Source organism: Dromiciops gliroides, chromosome 3 (genome assembly GCF_019393635.1).
Source record: "Dromiciops gliroides isolate mDroGli1 chromosome 3, mDroGli1.pri, whole genome shotgun sequence".
NCBI lineage: Eukaryota > Metazoa > Chordata > Mammalia > Microbiotheria > Microbiotheriidae > Dromiciops > Dromiciops gliroides.
In genome coordinates this window covers 292404817-292416310 of record NC_057863.1, presented here as the reverse complement: position 1 = coordinate 292416310, position 11494 = coordinate 292404817, and the positions used below count along the sequence as shown (strand labels likewise).

The 11494-nt window shown below is 35.9% G+C and overlaps 1 long non-coding RNA gene across 1 annotated transcript; it reads left to right on the top strand.

The window, feature by feature from the left end:
* Positions 1-1115: 1115 nt before the first annotated feature.
* LOC122745736 lies at positions 1116-10037 on the top strand. Its single transcript, XR_006355485.1, has 3 exons — positions 1116-1242; positions 8706-8848; positions 9923-10037. It is a non-coding gene; the product is annotated as an uncharacterized LOC122745736 (long non-coding RNA).
* The last annotated feature ends 1457 nt before the right edge of the window (positions 10038-11494 follow it).

Here is an 11494-nt window from a genome sequence, read left to right as displayed (position 1 = left end):
TTATTTATTTTGGGGTTTCCAATCCTGGCTACTGATTTGTTTTGAATGAATGAATTAATAAATAGATAAAACCTTATTTATTTAGCATATACTATAGGCAATGTTCTCTGCTAAATTCTGGGAATACAGTGGGGAAAACAAGACTTCCCCTAATTCTCAAATAGCCCAAGCACAAGATCTAATGGGGAAGGCAACACATATAGGCAGTTTTTACTTCCAGTCAAATGGAAAGGTAGCATGGTCCTCAGTGCAATGTCATTTGCAAATATGAATTCATCTTCTTTAATGTGATTTGCATTAAGAAAATGTTGGGGGGACTTGGGACCTGGATCAGGGGGGTAGCTCACCCAAAGAATTGGAGGCTCATCATGAATCTTGTAAAATAAAAGGAGATTTATTAGGAGATAGGAATATGTGGCCTGAGGACAAATCACTATGGAAAACTGTCCCACCTGAGTGAGTGAAGACCTGGTCTTTTATATGTTAACAAAACAAAAGGGAGTAAATTACAAAGCAAGAGGTAATGCAAAAACTGGGAAGGCAAGATAACTAGGAGAGGATCTTTGAATAATGGGGTATCAGTAGGATATGCAGCATCCATCCATATCCTGTATGTCATCTTGCATTCCTTGGTATTGCTTATGAGTATACCATTCCATCAGCTGGGCAACATCCATTCCTGAGGTGGGAGACAGAGCTGTTTTTCCCTTAGGAAAGTTTTAGGGTTCCTCGGGTATTGGGATCTTTAGGTTTCTTGGGGTCCCACTACATTCCCACAACAAAAACAAATCAGTTTCTGATAGGGAACTTTTTGACAGTGCAAAGGCCTTTGGTAGTAAAAACTTTCTGATTCTTTTGTAAATGGGGGGTGGAAAATATTTGTTCTTACGTGAGAAAAAAAGGAAATGTACTACTCCAGAGAAACCATCTATTTCTCCAAATAATACTTAAATCACTATGTAATGATTGATGATTAAACTGTCTAATGTTACTATTAATCACCTTTAATCATCTTTTCAATTTTTAATATATTTTCCTAATCATTTGTGAAATTTTGTCTAAAAATGTTTGTTACAACATTTGTTTTTGTTGTTTGGGATATGTGAATGCATACCACTGATTCATCTATGTGAGGACCTTCTGGAATAGAAGTTGTACCTACTAATGCTGGTTATACAGATTCTCATTTTCCTGGTATTGCGAAGTTGTGACATCATCACAATCACACAGTCAATGTCATAGGTAAGACCTGAGCCCAAGTTTTCCAGACTCCAAGGTTGGTCCTCAATCTACTCATTGTACATTCAACAATTAATGATTTTTAGAATGTTTGTATATTAAAGAATTAATAAAATGTTTTACATACATTACTTCATTTAATGTTCACAATTGACCCATGAGATAAGTAGTACAAGTGCTATTAACTCCATTTAGCAGATGAGAAAAATGATGCTCAGGGAACTTAAGTGACTTGTCAAAGATCACAGAAGTTAAAGATGGTAGCTCTAACTCCAAGTACAGAGCTCTTGCCCTGATACTAGATGAAAGAAGAAACATAAAACAATCTCTAACTCTATAAAGGAAAATGAGAGCATGAAAAAGGATGAAAGAGCACTGTAATCCACTTAGCTAAAGTGAAATAAGATCTTCTAAGTTCCTTGGATATAGAGTTGATATGAGGTTGAGCCATATCACAGAATTAAAGGACCATTAAAGTTGAAATTGGCCAACTAGCTATCAGGACAGACACACCTAAGAAGTAAGGGGGGGGATTAAATTCTATAAAAGGAAAGTCAATTAGGTATGGCTACTTCCTGAGATAGGAGACAAAGATAACTCCAAAGGTCAGGACTATCATTCCAAAAGAAAAACCCCACTGACCATCAGGAATCTTTCCCCACTCCATCCCCAAAGGAAACTTTCCATTGTTAGGTGGTCACCCCATCCACTGCTCCATCCCCCCATCCATCCTCTATAAAAGCTTTGGCCTTCTTTCTGGTCGAGGAGGAAGATGTCTCAGAGAACCCTAAGCCATCACCTTCCCTCGAGGAGAAGTCTTTGACTTTCTTCTTGGTCTTTTTCTCTTGCACCCAAATAAAAGAATATTCATTTTACTCTAATTGGATTGTGTGTGAGAGCTGTAATTCTTTAAAGAGAAATACCTAAGAACCACCCCCACCACCTATTTCCCCTGTGACAGAGTGAACCTTGAAGAACAGATCACCTAGAAAACAAGGAAAACTGCTAGCAAGTAGGGAACATGCAATAATGTAGTTCACCATACTTGATACTTATAGTAAAATCAAGGACACTTTAAGTCAAATTTGTACTGTGCTTTCATTCATTGCTTGTTCTAGACTATCTTCTAGTGAGTTCTAGAAGCCAAAGAGATTCAGTTGCTTCTGCTGATTCAGTAGACCCTGGAGGTAGATGCTGTTATACCCTTTCCTCCCCATTTCATAGGTGGGTTACAGGGGCCCTGGTCAGGGCTGTTTCAGTGTTCCTGGTCAGGAAAGTTCCAGGGTAGAGAAGAGTGCTTGTGTTCACTCATAGAACAGAGCACAGGTCAGGAGAGTGGTGTCCACGCCTCTCCTCATATCATGCCACCTTGGAATAACTGAAGGCTTGTAACCCTCCAGAACTAGCTCTGAAAAACAGCGCCTGTCAGGAATAAAAATGTCTCTTGGAGAAGAGTGAATGATTAAGAGGCTAGAGAAGTCTGTTCTTCCTCCTTTGCAGTGACTCACAAGTACCTTGTCATATGTAGTCCCTTTCTCCACTATGGTTGCCATATCCTTACATATGGGTTTTTTGTACATAGGAATAAATCACAGGAGCAGCTAGGTGGCACAGTGGATAAAGCATTGGCCCTAGAGTCAGGAGGACCTGAGTTCAAATGCAGCCTCAGACACATGACACTTACTACTAGCTGTGTGACCCTGGGAAAGTCACTTAATCCCAATTGCCTCACAAAAAAAAAAAAGATAAGAAAAAAAGAAAAAAAAAGAAAATCACAGCAAATTTGAACTCAAAACTTCTAGCTTGACATTTTGTACTTCTTTTTGCATTTTAAGAAGGCATAGAAAGTTTTGACATATCTTTGTTAACTTAAATAGAAGAGATTCTTTGTTTATTTTGCTCACATAACCATGGCTAAAATATCATAATAATTTACAAGGGAAGATTGCCTCCATACAGGTGGCCCGTTAGAGCTAATACATTATTATTGGATAATGTTTTAATTTATCCTGTATATATTTTGCTAGAACATAATCATTTGCATGTTGTCACTCCCACTAGATTATGAGCACCTTGAGAGCAGGGACTGGGTTTTGTTTGTTTTCTTTTCTTCTTTTTTTGTCTTTCTTTGTATCCCCAGTGCATGGTCTAGTACCAGGAGCATGTTGTCGTTTGTCCTTCATTTTTGAAGAGGACCATGACATGGGGGTAATGTCATGACTTACACTGAATTGAATTTAAATGAGGCAGGTCATCAACCTCTCTCTCTCTCTCCTCCAAAGCCATCTGGATCCAGTGACAAGATATATATCAGGATGACTGGAGATGGCCTCAGATGTTTAAAGCAACTGGGGTTAAGTGACTTGCCCAGGATCACACAGCTAGTAAGTGTCTGAGGTGATATTTGAACTCAGGTCCTCCTGACATCAGGGCCAATGCTTTATCCAATGAGCCACCTACCTCCCTGACCTGGAACGTAGTAAATACTTATCAAATGTTTATTGACTTGACTTAACTTACAGAATTGTCTGAGGCACTAAAGATGTTAAGTAACTTGATTGGAGTCACACATTAAGTATATGTCAAACACATAACTTTAACATAAGAAGTTATTCTGGATTTGAGGTCAACTCTCTAAACATTATAACATTTTTGTCTCTCTTATTATTCCAAAATGTCAAATTATAGAATACTGAACTCAAGGTAGAAATATTTGGGTTATAGTCCCAGCTCTGTCATGAATTACCTCTGTGACTTGAGGAAAGTCATTTAACTTATAACAGTACATTATATCAAACATCATTTGTTGAGTTTGACAATTCAGAAAAGTTCTCCACCATTGAACTGATTTCATGAAGGAATGCTTCATCAAGCTAACATAAATGGAATGATTTTAGTTCACTAGCCTGTTTCAGTGTCACATAGGGAATATGCAGGTTATAGAGCTCATTTTACCATCCCCTCTCCTTCATCTCTTTCATTTAGTCACTACTGATGATTCAACCAGGCCTAATTCTGGATTTTTCTATGTAAAATGTTGTGTTGTGGAAAGAACACCAGTCTTGGGGTCAGTACTACTCACTCTGAGTCCAGGCTCTGATGCTTATGAGCTACTTAGCTCTGGACTTTCCACTTCCTTCTCCCCTCTACTTCACAGAATCCCCAACTCTCTACAAAGTTCAGTTCATGTCACCTCCTATAAGAATCCTACCATTATCTCCCTCCATTTGCTATCCCCTCCTCCAAGAAAATATATTTATTTTGAATATACTTTTCATATCTTTGTATTTTCTGTGTGTTTTGCTTCTTCCATCAAAATGTAAACATCTTAAGTACAGAAACTTTGCTTGTTTTTGTCTTTGTTTCCAGACACAAATGCTTGTTAAATGAATGAGTTATTGAATTATACCTTTCTGTGCCTTAGTTTCCTCATCTATTAATTAGGGATGATACTTAATTTATCGGCTTCATTTGAGGGAACTTATGTGAAAAGTTCTTATATAAACCTAATATATCATAGAAATATGTTACCATCTTCCTGAAAATTATTCTTATTAAACTGAAATGTAGCAATTATAAAGGAGAGCAGCCTATACTGAGTCCAAATTTAATTCAGAGAGTGAGTCAAAAGGAGAGATCTATAAAGACTCCCACATGTAATCACTCTATAGGAAATCAATCCATGCAAAAAAAACCATATTTTTTTTTAATTTAATTCTCACTTATGTCTCTGGGTTATACAATATTATAATCAGCTCTCAGTTAGGAGCATTACCTTTATCCTTGACTGACATGTTATGTTGATCAGATTATAAATTGAAAGGAGAAGTGAAAAAGGTTCAGCACCATTACTGTCCCAGCCTTGCCTTGGGATTTTGGTTCTTCTGAGGTTCCTGTCTCAACCCAGTTAAGCTATAAAGTCACTGGACAGTGTGGAATATTTCCCATAACTGGGCATTGAATCTGGTTTCATTTATCAAGTGAGAAAATAAAATCAAGGTAGGCTAAAGCATTCTAAGTCCATTGTCTTAATGCAGAGTTAGAACAGTTTGTCATCCCAAGTTCCAGTACAAGGAAATAGCTCATAAATAAAGGGAGCTTTATTGAGGGGCCATACTTACACTATGAAGGACAGTTAGGGAAGATGATGGAAATAGGTCAGTTCTCTATTGCTAAAGCCAAAGGGAAAATGGAACTCTGATCAGTAAGTCTGGTAGCTTTTTAAAGTTTTGTTTTGTTTTGTTTTTTTGTTTTTTCATCTGTGTCTAGCAGGGCCAGGCATTAAGAAAAGGGAGCGGAGGAGCTAGATGGCACAGTGATTAAAGCACTGGCCCTGGATTCAGGAGGACCTGAGTTCAAATCCAGCCTCAGACACTTGACACTAGTTGTGTGACCCTGGGCAAGTCAATTAACCCTCATTGCCCCACCAAAAAAAAAAAAAAAAGAAGAAAGAAAGAAAGAAAAGGGAGCAAGGATTCCAGACCTTGGAATTGGTACTGATTCATGATAATGGGTAGGGGGTGGGGAAATAGGGAGAGAGAAAGAAAAAGACTACAGGGAAATGAGTGGCTAGTTCATGTTCAAACTTCAAGTTGGAGAGAGGGACTTTGGGCCCTTACCATTCGTTTTACTGAAATAGGGTGACTACGGGTTTTTGAACTTCATGGAGCCTTTCTTCATTTAGCAGATTGGAGTCATCTCACTCATACAGTCTGTTAGCATTGATTGTATGATATGAATTCTCCTGTCAAGAGAGCAGTATATCTCATCTCTCTCTGACTCATTTCTCATTCAAGGGGTTTCATTCCCAGGTATAAGGAAATCCAAAACTTCCTCGATCCTTCTATAGTACTTTAATTATCTCATTATAGCATAAAATTGACATTAAGAAGACTAAATGTAAAAGATGGTAAAAATTCACATTTAAATAGTTTAAAAAAAACCAACAAACTCCTTACAATAAACCCTATAAGGTTAACAGCACAAATTTAAATAATTTAAATAATGCCTTAAGTAATCCATTTTTCAGGGGAACAAACTGAAGATCAGAATGATTAAAGTCAAACAGTCTTTATGTTTAGGAGTTTGGACTTCTAACTTGGGCCAATTCTCAAATATTTCCAATAATAGCTCAAAGTTTATGGACAATTAATTAAAATCTAAAATTTCTCAAAACACTATAAAGGTGGGACAGACTTCTGGGGCATAACCTAGATGGAGGATGACAGGCAGTGAACTCTCAAAATCATGACATGATCACTCCAAAAAACATACAAATAACGTCAAAAGGCAATTCCTGGAGCTGGAAAGTCCACAGAAGAATGTCCTGAGATCATTTTCCAAACAAGGACAGCTTGGAAGGTTGGAAGGAAGGAGCTGCTGTGCTGAGACAGGAATGGAGCCAAACTCCAAAGCTGTGCTGACATAGATCCAGTCCCAGGAAGGCCTCGCTAGAGAAAGAGACCCCCCAGAGCCTCTGAATCAGCAGCAGTGCCAGTGTTGTCTGGAACTAAGCTCACAGTCTGGTGAGAGGGCTGAGCCCTTGGCAGGGGGGAGATTACAGGGGTCTCTGCTGGTGCTGAGGCAGAACTTGGGTTTTTCACCCCTGCTGGGAACCAGGAGGTAGACTTGAGTAGTAGTGGCCCAGGTGGCAGAGGGGCACAGGCTCGTCAGAGCTGACAACCGCAGCACACAAAGCTGGTTGATTAGCAAGTTGGTCTGGGGTCATTGGGAAGACATTGTGCATAGTGACAGCAGTATTGTTCAATAAGCAACTGTGAATGACTTAACTACTCTCAGCAATACAATGATCCAAGACAATCTCAAGGGGCTAATGACAGCATACTATCCACTCCTACAGAAAGAACTGATAAAAAGAACACTTGTAGATTGTACATGTATAGCTAATATCAGATTGGTTGCTGTCTTGTGGAGGGGGGAGGAAAGGAAGGGAGGGAGGAAAAATTTGGAACTCTAAATCTTATGAAAATGAATGTTGAAAACTACCCTTACATGTAACTGGAAAAAATAAAATAAATGTTTGTTGTATTAAAAAAGAAAAGGAAAAAAAAAAGAAAAAAAACTCTATAGAGGTAGAGAAATTATCCTAAAAGTAGGTGCCCTTTAGTTTTTCAATTCAATTGATAAAATCTAATGATCACTTTAATTCAATATAACAAACATTTGTTGCAAGTGTACTATGTGCCAGGCACTGCTCTAAGTTGGTGTTATTAGACCTTCATTTTTGAAGAGGACCAGTGACACCATATGATGATATCTAGATTTGATTGATTTAAGTGAGGCATATGTCTGTCTGTCTGTCTGTCTATCGATCTATCTATCTATCTATACATATACCTAACTAAAATATATATGGATATACATCTATTTACATATGTATATATGTATGTATATATATATGGATATACATCTGTCTACATAATGATTTAAAGTTTGCAAAGACTTGTACATGTTATCTCATTTTATCCTCACAAGAACACTGTGAAGGAAGTATTATGATGCTTATTGTACAGATGAGGAAAATGAGTTGGTAAGGGATTAAATGATTTGTTTAGGATAATCAAAATAATAAATGTCTGAGGTAGAATTTGAACTAAAGTCTTTATGACTCTAAGTCTAAACCTCTAACAGCCATGTTGCCCTAGCTCCTTAGCTAAGTGAATATAGAGATACCATCCTTTTACTTTCTCAAAACAAACCTGTCATCTTTGGAGATTTTTCTATCTCTAAGTGGAAGATTTTAAGTTTCAAATCACTGAGACATTCCTTTCCCTGTATGTTATAGCTAATGGGTTATGTTTACACGCAGATAATGTTTCTTCTAAACATCATGTCCAGTATTCAATGTATCAAGATGTAAAATAAAAGTTTAAGGGAAAACTGATGGAGCAAATGGTTATACTTTTCATTTTATCTGAGTAAGAGCTTTTGTAAGGCCTAGATTTCTATGGAGCAGAAAAATGAATATTGCCCAAATGGCACCTAATACATTTAAATCTTCTGTCCAAATGGAAAACTTTGATAACAGCAACTTTTCTGAGCTACAAAATGGAAAGAGTGCCCCAATTAGATGACAGAATTTTCTTCACAAAGGTAGAACTTACTAATTAAAATCGACATAACATTCATTTTACTTCCTGTTCAGAGCTCTAATTTTAAATACCTTTGAGTGCATCAGCAGCACAAACCAAAAGAGATTCATTCCCTTGACTAACTTAATAGTTTTTAGGGAGGTAATAGAACAGGATATTCCATGATACAGTGTTAAAATCCTAACTTGTAATTTTATTAATTCTAATTAGATGAGTGAGAAAGAAGACAACTTCCATTTGAACATAGCTAAAGGAAAGAGGAATTCTTGGTCCTCTGACCCCAGAAAGACTCAGCGTGCTGCATTCAAGTGACTTAAGTGAAAGAAGGCTTAACAAAGTTGTTAATTAATCTAGGGCTGGAACCCATCAGGAAGAATACCAGAAAATTGGAACAAAAAGAGGTGCAGCTTACCTCACAGTAGGAAAGAAGCGGCCTTTTAATTGGATTATATCACATCACCACAAAATTTATGGAGCCTGGCCACTATGCTAAATAGGTGAGAATAATTTTAAATTAACTAATTAGGTTTATTGGGGAGGGGGTATAACCCACCATTTTCTCAGTCCTACGAAAAGCAATGTAGTATGTTGTATTTATGTGAGGATATACATATACGTGTGTGTGTATGTGTGTGTGTGTGTGTGTGTGTGTGTCCCAGAACAAAGACTAGCTAACTGCATTCTATGAAACCAAATATTCAATCACCCTCATCAGTCTCAGGTCTCTGAAAAAGTTTTACTTAAAGGTAAGAGAAGATATGAGAGGGAAGGGGGGATATTATCATGGCAAGATATGTAATTTATAAATCTATGATTGTTTTTAATTTAAATAGTAACTTTGTTCCCAGAAAGCAGATATTTTGTGTCATGTCAAAACTTAGATCAGTGTTCAATGATGTCACAATACATACTTTTAAATTGTTAGATAACATTAATAGATTATTAGATTAGTTTGATAATATTAATAGATGATAATAATTCACATTTTTATTGCATTTCATAGCTTATAAAGGGATTTTCACAATAGTTGTGTGATATAAATTGTATAAGTATTATATCCCCTGTTTTGCTGATGAGAAAAGTGAGGACAAGGATAATCATTTGACTTGTGCAAGGTCACAAAACAATAAAGTCCTGTAACCCAGACCACTGATTTCAAATCTAGGGTTCATTTCACTACTATGATATATAATATAAAACTATAACACTCATATTCATGAATGAACTCTGCCTGAATCATTGATTTGTAAGTACTGAAAATATTTTCAATAGGAAGGCCAAGGATCTTTGTTTCTTCTATAGCCTCTCAAAGCAATTGATGGTATAGTTCGTCATGTAATTGAAAGGCATTATATCTATACTTACTCATTTTATTAAATTATTTTGTAAATCATAAATTATCAATCTTTGATTGCTATTAGCAAGTATGTGTTAAATGATTATTGAATACTAAAGTTGAATTCAGTATTGAAGGATATAACTTCTTACATTGTTTCTTACAATGCATGCTTCTTTTGAGTGCTAAACAATAGCAATAAGATCTTGCTATATCTCTTGTCTTTCTTTTTCAGAGACTGACCATCAAAATTTTGGATTACCCATGAACCCAGCTTTTTTCTTCCTTCTTCCTTTTTCAGTCAAACTTCAGAAACTAAAAAGAGGAAAAACTAAATTATTACATTCAAGACAATTTGATTATTGATATAATGACAATAAACATTATTCTTCTTATATACTAATATATATGCCAGTGATTCCCTTTGGGGGGGGGCTGGAAGATATAACATGATTTAAGAAACACTGAGGTGGCAGCTAGATGGCACAGTGGATAGAATACTGGCCCTGGAGTCAGGAATACCTGAGTTCGAATCTGGCCTCAGACACTTAAAACTTATTAGCTGTGTGACCCTGGACAAGTCATTTAATCCCAATTGCCTCACTTAAAAAAAAAAAATCCCACTGAGGTTTAGAACTTGATAGTTTAAATCTATACAATAGATTTAGAAGTTAAGAAATAAGGATCCATACATAAGATCAATAAAATAAAAAGACAAGAACAAGATTAGGGTGCTGAAAAGATATGAAGACAGTATGATATCTGGAATTCAGGAAAAACAAGCCAAAAGTGTTTGGTTCTTTTTAACATTTGAAGTAAAAAAATTACATATTGATTAGATTTTTTAAAATATCAATCTTAATATGCACATATTTATATGTCTATATATGGATCTTTATCTATAAATCCATATATCTTTCAACAGATATCTATATCTGTGTGTTAGATCTATGTTTACCTCTCTATCTATCTACCTATCTCTCTATCCTCTACAGAGGGAAAGACAGAACAAAAAAAAACAGATTTTATATCACCCCCATTATCTGTCCTCCTTTTCCCAGTCATCTCATAATGAAAAATATTTTTAAAGACAAAAAGAAAAAGTAAAAAAATCAACATAACAGATCAATACATTGAAAAAATCTTAAAATGTACATAACATATAAAAGTAGTGAGCCTCTTACTTCTGCAAAGTGTTGGGGTTGGGTGTTTTGTCATATCTCTTCAACCATGCTTGTTATTTATAATTTAACTATATTCATTTTTTAAAATTATGGTTCTTTCCATTTATAATGCCGATACTATGGTGTATTTTGTTTTCTCCAATCTGCTCTGCTTATATCACTGTGCATCATTTATGTATTCCATGCTTTTCTGGGATTTACCCCCTTCCTTTTTACATCTTCTCTTACCCTCCAGTCAAACATTTACAGAGACCTGAGACTGATTGAATATTGAATGCTTAGTTTCAGAAGATGATGGACAGCTTCAAGTAATTAAAAAAAATTAAAATGGTTAGTCTTTGTTCTTGGTGAAACTTACACCTACACACATACACACACATATGTTTGCATGTTCTGGGTGACATAAGTATATGTACACATAAATACATATGTAAATAAGCTATTAATCTTTTCTTAAAGCACTTAATAGCCCATTACATTTATGTGCTACAGTTTTGTTTAGCTATTCCCCAATCAATGGTCATTCACTTTGTTTCTAATTCCTTCCTATCATGAAAAAACAAAACAAAGCAAAATAAATAAACAAAAACAAGTTCTTTTAAATATTGTGGTGTTCAAGGAAA